Genomic DNA, 10,753 nt, shown 5'->3' on the forward strand with positions numbered 1-10,753 from the left:
ACCTCTGGTTACGTTAATTTATACAGTCAGATCATGTTAAAGCAGGAAGGGGCTCTGCCTCTTATAAATGGTGACGAGCCTGAGACACAGATGAGCAAGACAGGTGCCCCAGGAACCAGCAGGAGCCTGGCTCCTAACCAACCCAGGGCTTCCTCCCTCTGTCATGCTGCCCATCTCTGAATTCTTGTTTGTTTTTAATTGACCTACGTAGTGTTTGGATACTTTTATACATTACAAATGTACAAAATGATCACTCTGATAGGTCTAGTTACTCACTGGTCACCATCCACAGTTATTACAGTGTTAGTGACTATATTCCATCTCTGCTGTACATTACATCCCAGTGACCGACTGACTTCATAACTGGAAGGTTGTACTTCTTAATCCCCTTCAACTGCCCATCCCACGCCCATCCTCCTCCTCTCCGACAACCACCAGTTTGGTCTCTGTTGACGAGTCTGTTTCTGTTTTGTTTTTTAGATTCCACATAGACGTGAAATCACACAGTAACTATCTTTGTCTGAGTTACTTCACTTAGCCCAGTACCTTCTAGGTCCATCCATGTCGTTGCAGATGGCAGGATATCATTCTTTTTCTTTTCTTTCTTTTTTTTTTTTTAAAGATTTTATTTGTTTGACAGAGACACAGCGAGAGAGGGAACACAAGCAGGGGGAGTGGGTGAGGGAGAAGCAGGCTTCCTGCCGAGCAGGGAGCCCGATGTGGGGCTCGATCCCAGGACCCTGGGATCATGACCTGAGCCGAAGGCAGACGCTTAACGACTGAGCCACCCAGGGGCCCCTCATTCTTAAGAGCCCAGAGAGCCCCGAGCTTCAACTTCCTCCAGAGGCAAAATACTATAAAAGTCTCTTTGAAGAGCAATCGTTCAGTGAAGAGGGTCATTAAAAACTGTAGGCTGGAAATAAAAGGGATAAAGTGGAGGTTATCTGGGAAAATATGCTACTTCCTGCTTCATTAGGAATTTCCTGAAAGCGCAGGCTTGTGGCCAGGGCCTGGGAGAGCTCAGACTTCTCCTGGACAGTTGCGTGCACTTGCACTCAGGCGCTGCCCGAAGTAGCTTTTTCCCTTAAGTTTGCGAATGTGCAGTCTGCGTGCTGCATACGTTTTCTCGGGGACCTCGTTTAGTCCTTCCAGCAGCCTTGTGAGGAAGCATTGTGTCATCCCTGGTGTTCGGATGAGGAAACAGACTCAGAGTGATTTGACCTTGACCCCACAACTACCAAGTAACAGCTGGGATCTTGAACTGGGGACCCGGACGCCATGTGGTCTTTTCCCTTCAGTAAGCGTGAGCTTGTCCTTGTCCTCTCAGGTTAAACAAGGCCCCTGGGTGTCTGGGGTGAATTCTTACCACTCAGCTAGTAGCAGTTGTCCTCATGGCCTGAGTGTGGTGCTGGCACGTTCTTTTCCTGCACTTGCTGGTCCCTCGGAAGTCGACGGCCGTTCTTGAGCCTTCGAGGTCGTGCTAGTGTTCAGAATCCTGTGGCACAGTTTCAAGAGTGCTAGGAAGGAGGCTGGCTAAGTAGGGCAGCCACGCAGTGTGCCACTTGCCCTCCTCCGAAGCTCCAAAATGAAGCCACGGTCTCTTCCCTCTGAGCTGCAGCTGCCTAGTGGACCCTCAGCCACTTCGGGGCCCCTGCCCCCCCTTGCAGAATACCTGGTGTTGGAGCAGGGCATGTGTGGAGGTCATTTCCAGACTGGTATTTGCTGTCAGAGCCAAGAGTGTCAGCTCCTGCCCCGGCTGGTGGTGGCCTGAGGCGCTGTTTGGTGGTCTGCTCCTGCAGTGGGTGTCTCGGAGCAAGGTGCTGGAAGCAGAGCAGTCGACAAAGGCAGCCCCCGTCTCGTGGGCTAGTAGGGGAGAAGGCGGGAAAGTGTGTGTGGTGCCCAAGGAGGGGAGTCCTGCAGAGGAGGTGCGGGTGAGCTGAAGCCTGGAGGGTGCACCCGCCCTGCGCATGCAGCCGCCCTGACACCCTGAGCTGGAGAGCAGAGAGTGTAGGAGCCGAGAGGGCCCTGGCAAAGAATCCAGTGCGAACTGGGAGACAAGACCCGCCAGGGATAAAGTTGGAGGGTCGGAGTCTGCGAAGCGCACCGAGCCGCAGAAGCACGGGAGGCCAGGTCCCAGGGTGAAGCAAGGATTCCAGGGCGTTCCCTTTGGGCTCCCTTCCTCGAAAAGATGCATCTTCCTTGGGTTTGTTACCTTGACTACTTGTGGCTCACTTTGGACAGGAGCGAGCTTCTGGAAGTACTTTGTTTCTCATATGGGGTGGGCTCAGGAGGGAGGTGGAGAGTGAGATGGAGGTTGTAGGCCCAAGAAGCCAGTCTCAGGTGTGTTTCGGAAGCCGCTTCCGGAGACGTTGACAAGTCATGGAAGCATTCAGCAGGTGTCTGAATCAGGAGATGACTAAGTCCCGTACCATGGAATGTCAGTAAGGTAGGACTGTGAGGCCCAGGTGATCCTCTTAGGTTTTTGCTGGAAGACCACATTTGTGTTGATTGAGGTGAAATATTTGATTGAAAGATTAGGAGGATTGGAAGTATGAGCTGGGTTCCCTACTTCTAGTTGAGTCCAGAAGAGTCATTGTCTACCCCAACACAGCTGGGGGATACTTTCAGCAAGAGCTCGATATGAACGGTATTCCTTTGCTTTCCTTACAACTCTGTGAGTAGTATACCCATTCTGCAGATGGGGCTACCCAAGGCTTAGGCTGCAACGGGAGGAGTTGGATTGGCGATTTGAAAGCCCACTTTTGGCTCACAGCATCCTTCCACAGGTCGGTGCCTACCATCCCTGCAGAGTAGGCCGTTCTCCGAGGGGCTGCTTCCAAGCAACGTCCTGCCCTGGGCCCCCTTCCTACCCCACACCTGGGCCAAAGGATCCCGGCTTTATCATTATAAGAGGGGAGAGCGCAGATCTGGGACTTGGAAGTGTTTTTAATCTCAGGTCTTCAAAGAGAAGTCATGAGAACGACAGAATAAAAATGTTCGTGTACTCTGGAGACCAGGCCTCCTTTCTGCACATTTTTTCCTCTGCCCTGTAATTTCCCACAGAGCTTTTTTTTTTGTCCATACTCCAGGGGTATGTTTATAAAGCGCACACATGGCAGGTGAGGCCCTGGGCAGGATACAAAGATGAATGGGCAGTGACCCTGACCTCAGGGCCCTCATAGATAGGTGGAAATAATAATAATTCGGATTTAGACTAAATGCTGTGGAAACAGAGACCTGGATTCATTAGCACTTGGGACTGGGTGGGGGGTAGTTTTCCAGCAGAGAGCGTGTTTAAACAGGCATGGGAACCAGTGTGGGGCATGGGTGGTAGGTGATGGGAAGTGGCAAAACCACACGGTGTGTTTTTGGGAGCACCTGGGGGCCAGGCAGGTACGGTCGGGTGGTGGGCCCGGGCTCGGTGTCTAGAGAGGTTGGGAATTCGGGAGGGTCCAAGTCTCTGTGTGCGGGTGAGGAGACATTCCATGGCTAAGGGCCTCTTAAACCGAAAGGATCATTTTGAAGAGCCAAGAATGAGTACTGTGCACATTAGCTCACTGTAAAATGTGCATCCGAACGGACCAACCCTCTACCCTGCCCGCATATTTGTCAGAAAGAAATGATAGACATTCACTGTGGAGAAGTACAAGGGGGGGTTGAGGCGAGGTTTTCAGATGCCCACCAGCCGGTGGACAGTGCTTGCCCAGTGACCCCCGGCTGAACTGGGTGTGCTCTGAAATGCTGTGTGTGGGAGCATCTTGAAAGTAGAAATCCTGCTCCCCTTTTGTGGTCTGGGCTGTTGCCACTTTCCGTTGGGAGGGCTCAGGGAGAGAGAGACGTTCGCACCTGAGATTGATCTGGAATGCCACCTGCTAGTACCCGCCCTGTCTTCTGTCCCTGGGAACAGGCCAGGATCGTGTCGGTGGTGGGAAGTTTCCAGAGCAATCTGTGGGATCCCTGGTCACCTGGAAGGAAATGTAGTGTTATGAGCATAGAACTTTGGGTCAGAGACCTACCCAGTGGCCCTGCGTTTCCACCCTCCAGCCACAGGATCTTGCACGCTTTCTTTTTTTCCTTTAGCCTCAGGCTTCAGTCCTTGAAGGGAAAATGTGACCAGTGAACCAGCTGGTCTTAAAGAGACTTCCAAGTCTACAAGGCCCCGGTTCAGGTCCCTCTGCCTGGTTTGCTGAAGGGTTATTCCATCAGTGATTTGGGAACCTAGCAGGGATGTGGGGAAGGGTTAGAATACTTTCTCAGAGGCTTATTCTTTGCACACTTCTTTTCATCTTCTGATAAGCCTCTCTGTTGTTTCCGTGGCGTGCCAGTGGGTTCCGTGGGGCTGTTACCCTAAACAGAACAGGTGCCGTACCTAATCGCCAGAAAACAGCAAAGAGAGCCCCGGAGGCCAGCGCAAGCATTTGCTGGGCTCAAATTACCAACATACTTTTTGTTCTTAGAACACAGCTTTAAGGCACATGGACTTAAAACCAAACACAGGCCCAGGGCACTCTGTTATTCCACAGGAGGAAGACACGGTGTGGTGGCCAAGAAGTCCCTGGGTGGTGGCAAAGTCTTGTTTTTGGAGGGGCGCACCATGATCCCCAAAATCAACCCCTAAGTATAGTGACAACAGCAGTACCGAAATAACCCAGATCCCCCAAGCCCAGCGGGGCAATTAGCAAACGATGCCTGAAACCAGACCGAGTCTCCACAGTGCTGGGGACCTTTGGGTTATTGCAAGTGGCGTCTGGTGCTGCCAAATTGGCATCTGCGTGTTGCATCTGCACCCTTTTCCCCCAGAACAAGCTAAGCTGTACCTCCTCTGGGGAGAAGATTTGCCTGAGATGACTCCATTGTGAGTGGAAAAGACAAGGACGCATTGTTCAGTGGACGATGCCAGAAGTAAGGAATATGCAAAATGGGCTCAACCTCTTCATTCTGAGTAAGTGGGAGACCATTGTTTCCATAAAGCTCCTATTGAGCTAAATGACTGGAATATAACATTCTTTGTCCAAATGAATCCCAAAATGTAAGTACCTCTTTCTGGAGGACTAGATACTGCTTTTTTTTTTTTTTTTTTTTAAGAATTTATTTATTTATTTGAGAGAGAGAGAGTGTAGAAGCAGGGGGCGGGGCACAGGGAGAGGAAGAAGCAGGCTCCCCGCTGAGCAGGGAGCCTGATGTGGGCTCCATCCCAGGACCCCGAGATCCTGACCCAAGCTGAAGGCAGATGCTTAACTGAGCCCCAGGTGCCCCTGTTGTTTTTTTTTTAATATGTCAGACTCAATTCTCATTATTAAAAGATTCTGTATTTGCCTACTCGCAAAAATTTATTTGTAAGCCCCCCCAAATTGGTACGGTATTTTCACAGTCATTCGCGGGTGGGGAGGTGAACATTTGAGTCTCCTGTCGAGTCCTTTCCCAGCTGGGGTTGTCCAAGGTGACACTCTGCCTTGTTTCAGCTCTCCTACCATGAACAAGTGTTTTTTTCACTATCTATTTAGTGTCATGTTGTTTGCATCTGTGTGCTCTTTGTTGGTGATCTCCATGTTTAAAATGGCCCAAGCGTAGTGCTGAAGGGCTGTCTGGTGTTCCTAAGCATGAGAAGGCTGTGATGTGCCTTACGGAGAAACTGTGTGTTAGATGAGCTTCGTTGAGGCATGAGTTACAGTATTGTTGGCCTTGTTCAGTGTTAATGAATCAGTATAGATTAAATAAGGTGTCTTTAAAAAGAAACACACATAAAGCAAGACTGTGTTGATGGGTCGGCATAGGGGTGATCAGAGGCTCCGAGGAACCTAACCAACCCCATGTTTCTCCTAGGAGCAATGGGTTAGTATTCTCTAACGGAGTGTTTGCAGCCCCGCCTTTATAGGACATACTCTCTCGAATAACAAGAATCAACTCTCACTTGACTCTGGGGTTTGTGCTTTGTTTTTCTGCTGAGGACTCCTTTGGCATATTTCTATAATTCTCCAACTTTTATCTGCAATAAAGATGATTTTTATTCCCACCATCATTCTTAACTTTGCTTGTCTGGTTGTCTTCCACCATCCTGCCTCCTCTTCTCATCCACACATACTTTATTTTCCACAGTCCTATCCACTTTATGTCTACACGAACCCTTCTCTTAGAAAGTACCTCAGCAGAGGGGTTTGGTGATGTGGCCAGAAAGGGCCAAAACTATAAGAGAAGAGCCTGGACACAGGGCTCCATTTAAATCCCAGCTTTAGGAATGGGCAGATTCCTGTGGGGTTTAGCTAAGGCCATGGAAAGGGTTAGGTAAGTAGTCTAGCAATCCCCCGCCGTCCCCGCCCTGGCAGGGCTCCATGCTAGCTCAGTGATTTTTCACAGCATTCTCCAACTCAAATACATTTTAATTACCTTTAAAACAAGAGCAAAAGTTTGGTCACAAGGCAAAATTGCAAGGAATTTTAAAGGCACTGATTTTATAGTTAATAGTTATAACCAATGCTTTGAAAGTTTCTTCTTCCGCATACCTCTTACCTGATCTAAATATAATATGGCATAAGATATTTAATGTGGTCCAGCCAAATATTAAGGAAATTAATCCCTCCTCCCTCCTAATCATAATGAAATGGTTTTGGGTTCAATGTCTATTCTGGTCGAATGTGATGCCCTAACAATGATTGTCCTCATCTGACAGCACTATTCACACTTTGCTTTCTTTCTTAAAACTTGCACCTGGGTTGTTAAACTAGAAACGTTCTCCTTTTTAAAAAATCCAAACATACATAAAAGTACAGAAGGTACTAGAGCAGACTTGAGGTACTTATCACTGAGATTGAACTGATACTGTAAGTTTTGCTCTATTTTGGATCTCTTAAAGAAATAAAATGTTAGATACAGTTGAAGTCCCTTGTTTTGTATCTCTTCTTACCGATTCTTCCAAGAGGTGACCATCATTCTGAAGTCCGTGTGCATCATTCATCTCATTTATATATATGTTCTACTGCATATATAGAGGGTTATAATTTATAATAGCACTTTGCGGACTTTAACGAACTAAATGGATTCATGGTATGGAAGCTTCAGCTCTTCAGCACCATTTTTTTTTTCATTAAACACTATCATTTTGAGATCTGTTGTGTAGGTCTAGTTCACGGATCCCCATTGTGCCACAGGATGCCACGTGGGACTCCATCACACTCTGGCCCCTGGCCTCTCAACGGGCAAGCCCAAGTTTGATGTGCAGTGTTGCAAGCAACGCCATAGGGCACTTCCTGGCAGGTAACTCCTGGGGCATATGTGTATTTCACTAGACATTGAATTGCTGGCTCATTGGGTATTTTCATTTTCACTTTTACTAGTTATTGCCAGATTTCTCTCAAAGTCATCATACCAACTTACACACCCAATGGCAAGATTTGAGAGTTCCTGTTTCAAACACCTCCTGGGACATGGTATTATATTAAAAAAAAAAAAAAAGCAAACTTTGCCAGTCTAAGCGTCAAGGGCTACCTCTTTTTTAAACTTATATTAATAGGCATGAGCTTATCTTTGTTTTTAAAGATTTTATTTATTTGAGAGAGAGACAGAACACAAGCGGGGAGGAAGGGTAGAGGGAAAAGGGGAAGCAGACTCCCCACTTAGTAGGAAGCCAGATGCTGGGGTCAATCCCAGGACCCTGGGATCCTGACCTGAGCCGAAGGCAGATGCCCAACCGACTGAGCCACCCAGGTCCCCAGGCATGAGCTTATTTTTGTGGTAATGGTCATTTGGGCTTTTTCTCCATTAATTGTCTTTATATATACTTTGCTAATTTCCTTCCTGGATTGTCATTTTTTCTAATCTGAGAAAACAGATAGGCAAAGCTTTCTATACAAGTGCAGTTCATGAGGGTCTAAGACCACCACCCAGGTCTCACCCTGCCACTGGCAGGACAGAAGAGGAGGGACCCAGATTCTATGTGCTTCTGGAAACACCCCCTCTCATTTTTGCTTTCCCCCACACATGCACACCTGTGCACACACACAGAGTCTGGCTCTGCTGTCTCCCTTAAGAACTTCGGGACTAATACAGTGATGCCCTTTATTCTTGTCTATGAGAGTCACCACGAGAAGGCCAGGATTTCTAGGTCATCCCTCACCCTTGGCAACCCAATCTCCATTTTGCTCAGTCTATTCCATCTTTTGACCCATCCCATGAAACTGGGATCACCCTTGGAATGTCAGGATCATATAGTAGATCTATTTTTATTTTTTTGAGGAAACTCCATGTTGGTTTCCTTAGTGGTTGGACCAATTCCCATCAACAGTATATAAAGATTCCCTTTTCACCATATCCTCACCAGCACCTGTTGGTCTCTTGTCTTCTTGATGATATCCAGTGTGACAGGTGTGAGGTGATATCTCATTGTGGTTTTGATTTGTAGTTCTCTGCTGATGAGTGATGTTGAGCATCTTTTCATGTACCAGTTGGCCATTTTGATGTCCTCTTTGGAAAAAAGTCATTTAGTTCTTCTGCCCATTTTTTAATCAAATTGTTTGTTTTGTCGAGTTGACTGAGTTCTTTATAGATACTGGATATTAACCTCTTATCTGATATATGGGTTTGCAAAAATTTTGTCCCATTCCATAGGTTGTCTTTTTTAATTGTTTCTTTTACTATGCAGAAGCTTTTGAGTTTGATGTTCCATTTGTTGATTTTTTTTCTTTTGTTGTTTGTGCTTTTGGCATCATGCCCCCCATATTTTTTTCAAGGAGTTTTATGGTATCAGGTCTTATGTTTAAGTCTTTGATCCATTTCAAGTTAATTTTTGTGAATGGTGTAAAGTAGGGGTGCATTTTCATTGTTCTGCATGTGTTTTGCCAGGAGAAGAACACGTTTCTGCTGACTGGTCTCTTCAAGAGACCACCCGTGGGCCTTTGGTGCTTGTTGGCACAGCAAGACTTCTCCAGTCCATTGACTTCCATCTTTCCCAGGTAAATATTTCCTTCCTTCCCTTTTCCTCAGTCTTCTAGTACATCTTTGCCCCCATTTCACTCTCAGCTGATAGATGATCTTGCTCCCTATTTTATTGAAAAAATTAAGGCAATCAGAAAAAAGTTCCACAAATGCTCAAACCATACTTACTGTCCCTCCTTTGTGTAACTGCATCCCACCTTCCCTCCTAGATGCACTGCCCGTGATGCTAGAGGGGTCAGGTCTCCCCTGGGCCTGGGCACCTGTCTCCTTACACCTGCTGGCGGCACCACTCCAGCAATCCACCCCCTTCATCTGGCCTCACCAGATTCCCCTGTCTTCTGGTCATTCCCATCAGCAAAAAACAGGCTGTGAGTTCTTTCTGAGAAAAACTTTTTAAGAGTTATCTGTAGTCATCATTTCCTCTCTTCTGAGTCTCTTGAATGAACATAGTGGTGAAAGAAACGAAAGAACTTCTTGTATTGAGGTGCATTGGCCACACACCTCCTTGGGCTCGCTCATATCAGGCTCACATCACTCAGGTCAAGGTCTCTAAGCTTGGCTCTCATTTCACTTTCCTGCCAGCCCAGCCACAGTTGCTGTAAATAGCATTTTCACTCAGTTTCTAGGCATCATGGCTCTGCTCTTCCTTCCAGTGTCCTCCATGGGCTCCCGGGCTGGTTCCTTCTCATTTCCCTGACTCTTAGTGTTGGGGTGCTCCAGGCTCCACCTCCTCTGTGTCTACTCTCTCATCCACTGTTCTGGTTTTGCATATATATACCCCTAGTTTGTGTCTCCAGCACGGATTTCTGTCCTGGGTGCCACGGTAGTATCTCCAATGGCCTACACCCCACCTTCCCTGAAAGCCTGACAGGAACCTCGGGCTTCACGCATCAACACTGAGCTCCTGCTTCCCTCTACACCCCTAAGCCCAATCTTCTGAGTCTTTCTCACCTTTTGCTGGCTTAAGCCCCAAACCCTAGAATCATCCTGGACTCCACTTCCCTTTACATCCCTGTCTTGTCGCCTCAGCAGATCCTGTTTTCTCACCTTCGGAACGTACCTGAAATCTACCTGATTCTCATCTCCTGCACTGTTACCACTGGGGCTCAAACCACGTCATCTCCTAGAGCACAACAAGAACCTCCTGGGTTAGTTTCCTGGGGCTGTCATCATAAAGTTCGACGAACTAGGGGACTTAAAACAACAAATTTACTCTCTCCCAGTTTTGGAGGCCGGAAGTATGAAATCAAGGTGTCCACGGGGCTGCATTCCTTTCCAAGGCTCTCGAGCAGGATCCTTCCTTGTTTCTTCCAGCTTCAAGTGGCTTCTGACATTTCCTATGCTTGTGGCCACCTCGTTCGGGTCTCTGCATCTGTCTTCACGTGGCTTCTCCCTGTGTCTCTCTGTGTCTCCTCTCCTCTTCTTGGGCTAAAGAGCCCACCACAAGTCCAGGATGATTTCAACTCAAGATCCTTAACTGATTACATCTGCAAAGACTCTATTTCCAAATAAGGTCACATTCTGAGGTTCTAGGGAGGCTGTGCATTTCGGGGGACACTATTCAACCCACCCCCATCTCCTCACAGGGCTCCCCGATTTGCTTCTGGCACCCCCTGGTCTGACTTCAACCCAGCAGCCTGAGCACATCAGTTCTCTATGGAAACCCTGTGAAGGATCCTGTTTCACCCAGGGTAAAGGTCAAAGTCCTAATGGCCTATGAAGCCTTACTCAATCTGGTCCCCTCATCACCCCCTATCTTCTCTCCCACCCCAGCCCTCCCCCACTCTGGCTCCCACCCCTTTGGTTCTGGCAGTGCCCTCTACCT

Source organism: Mirounga leonina, unplaced genomic scaffold (assembly GCF_011800145.1).
Source record: "Mirounga leonina isolate KUSES-001 unplaced genomic scaffold, KU_Mleo_1.0 Mir_172, whole genome shotgun sequence".
NCBI classification, from domain to species: Eukaryota; Metazoa; Chordata; class Mammalia; order Carnivora; family Phocidae; genus Mirounga; species Mirounga leonina.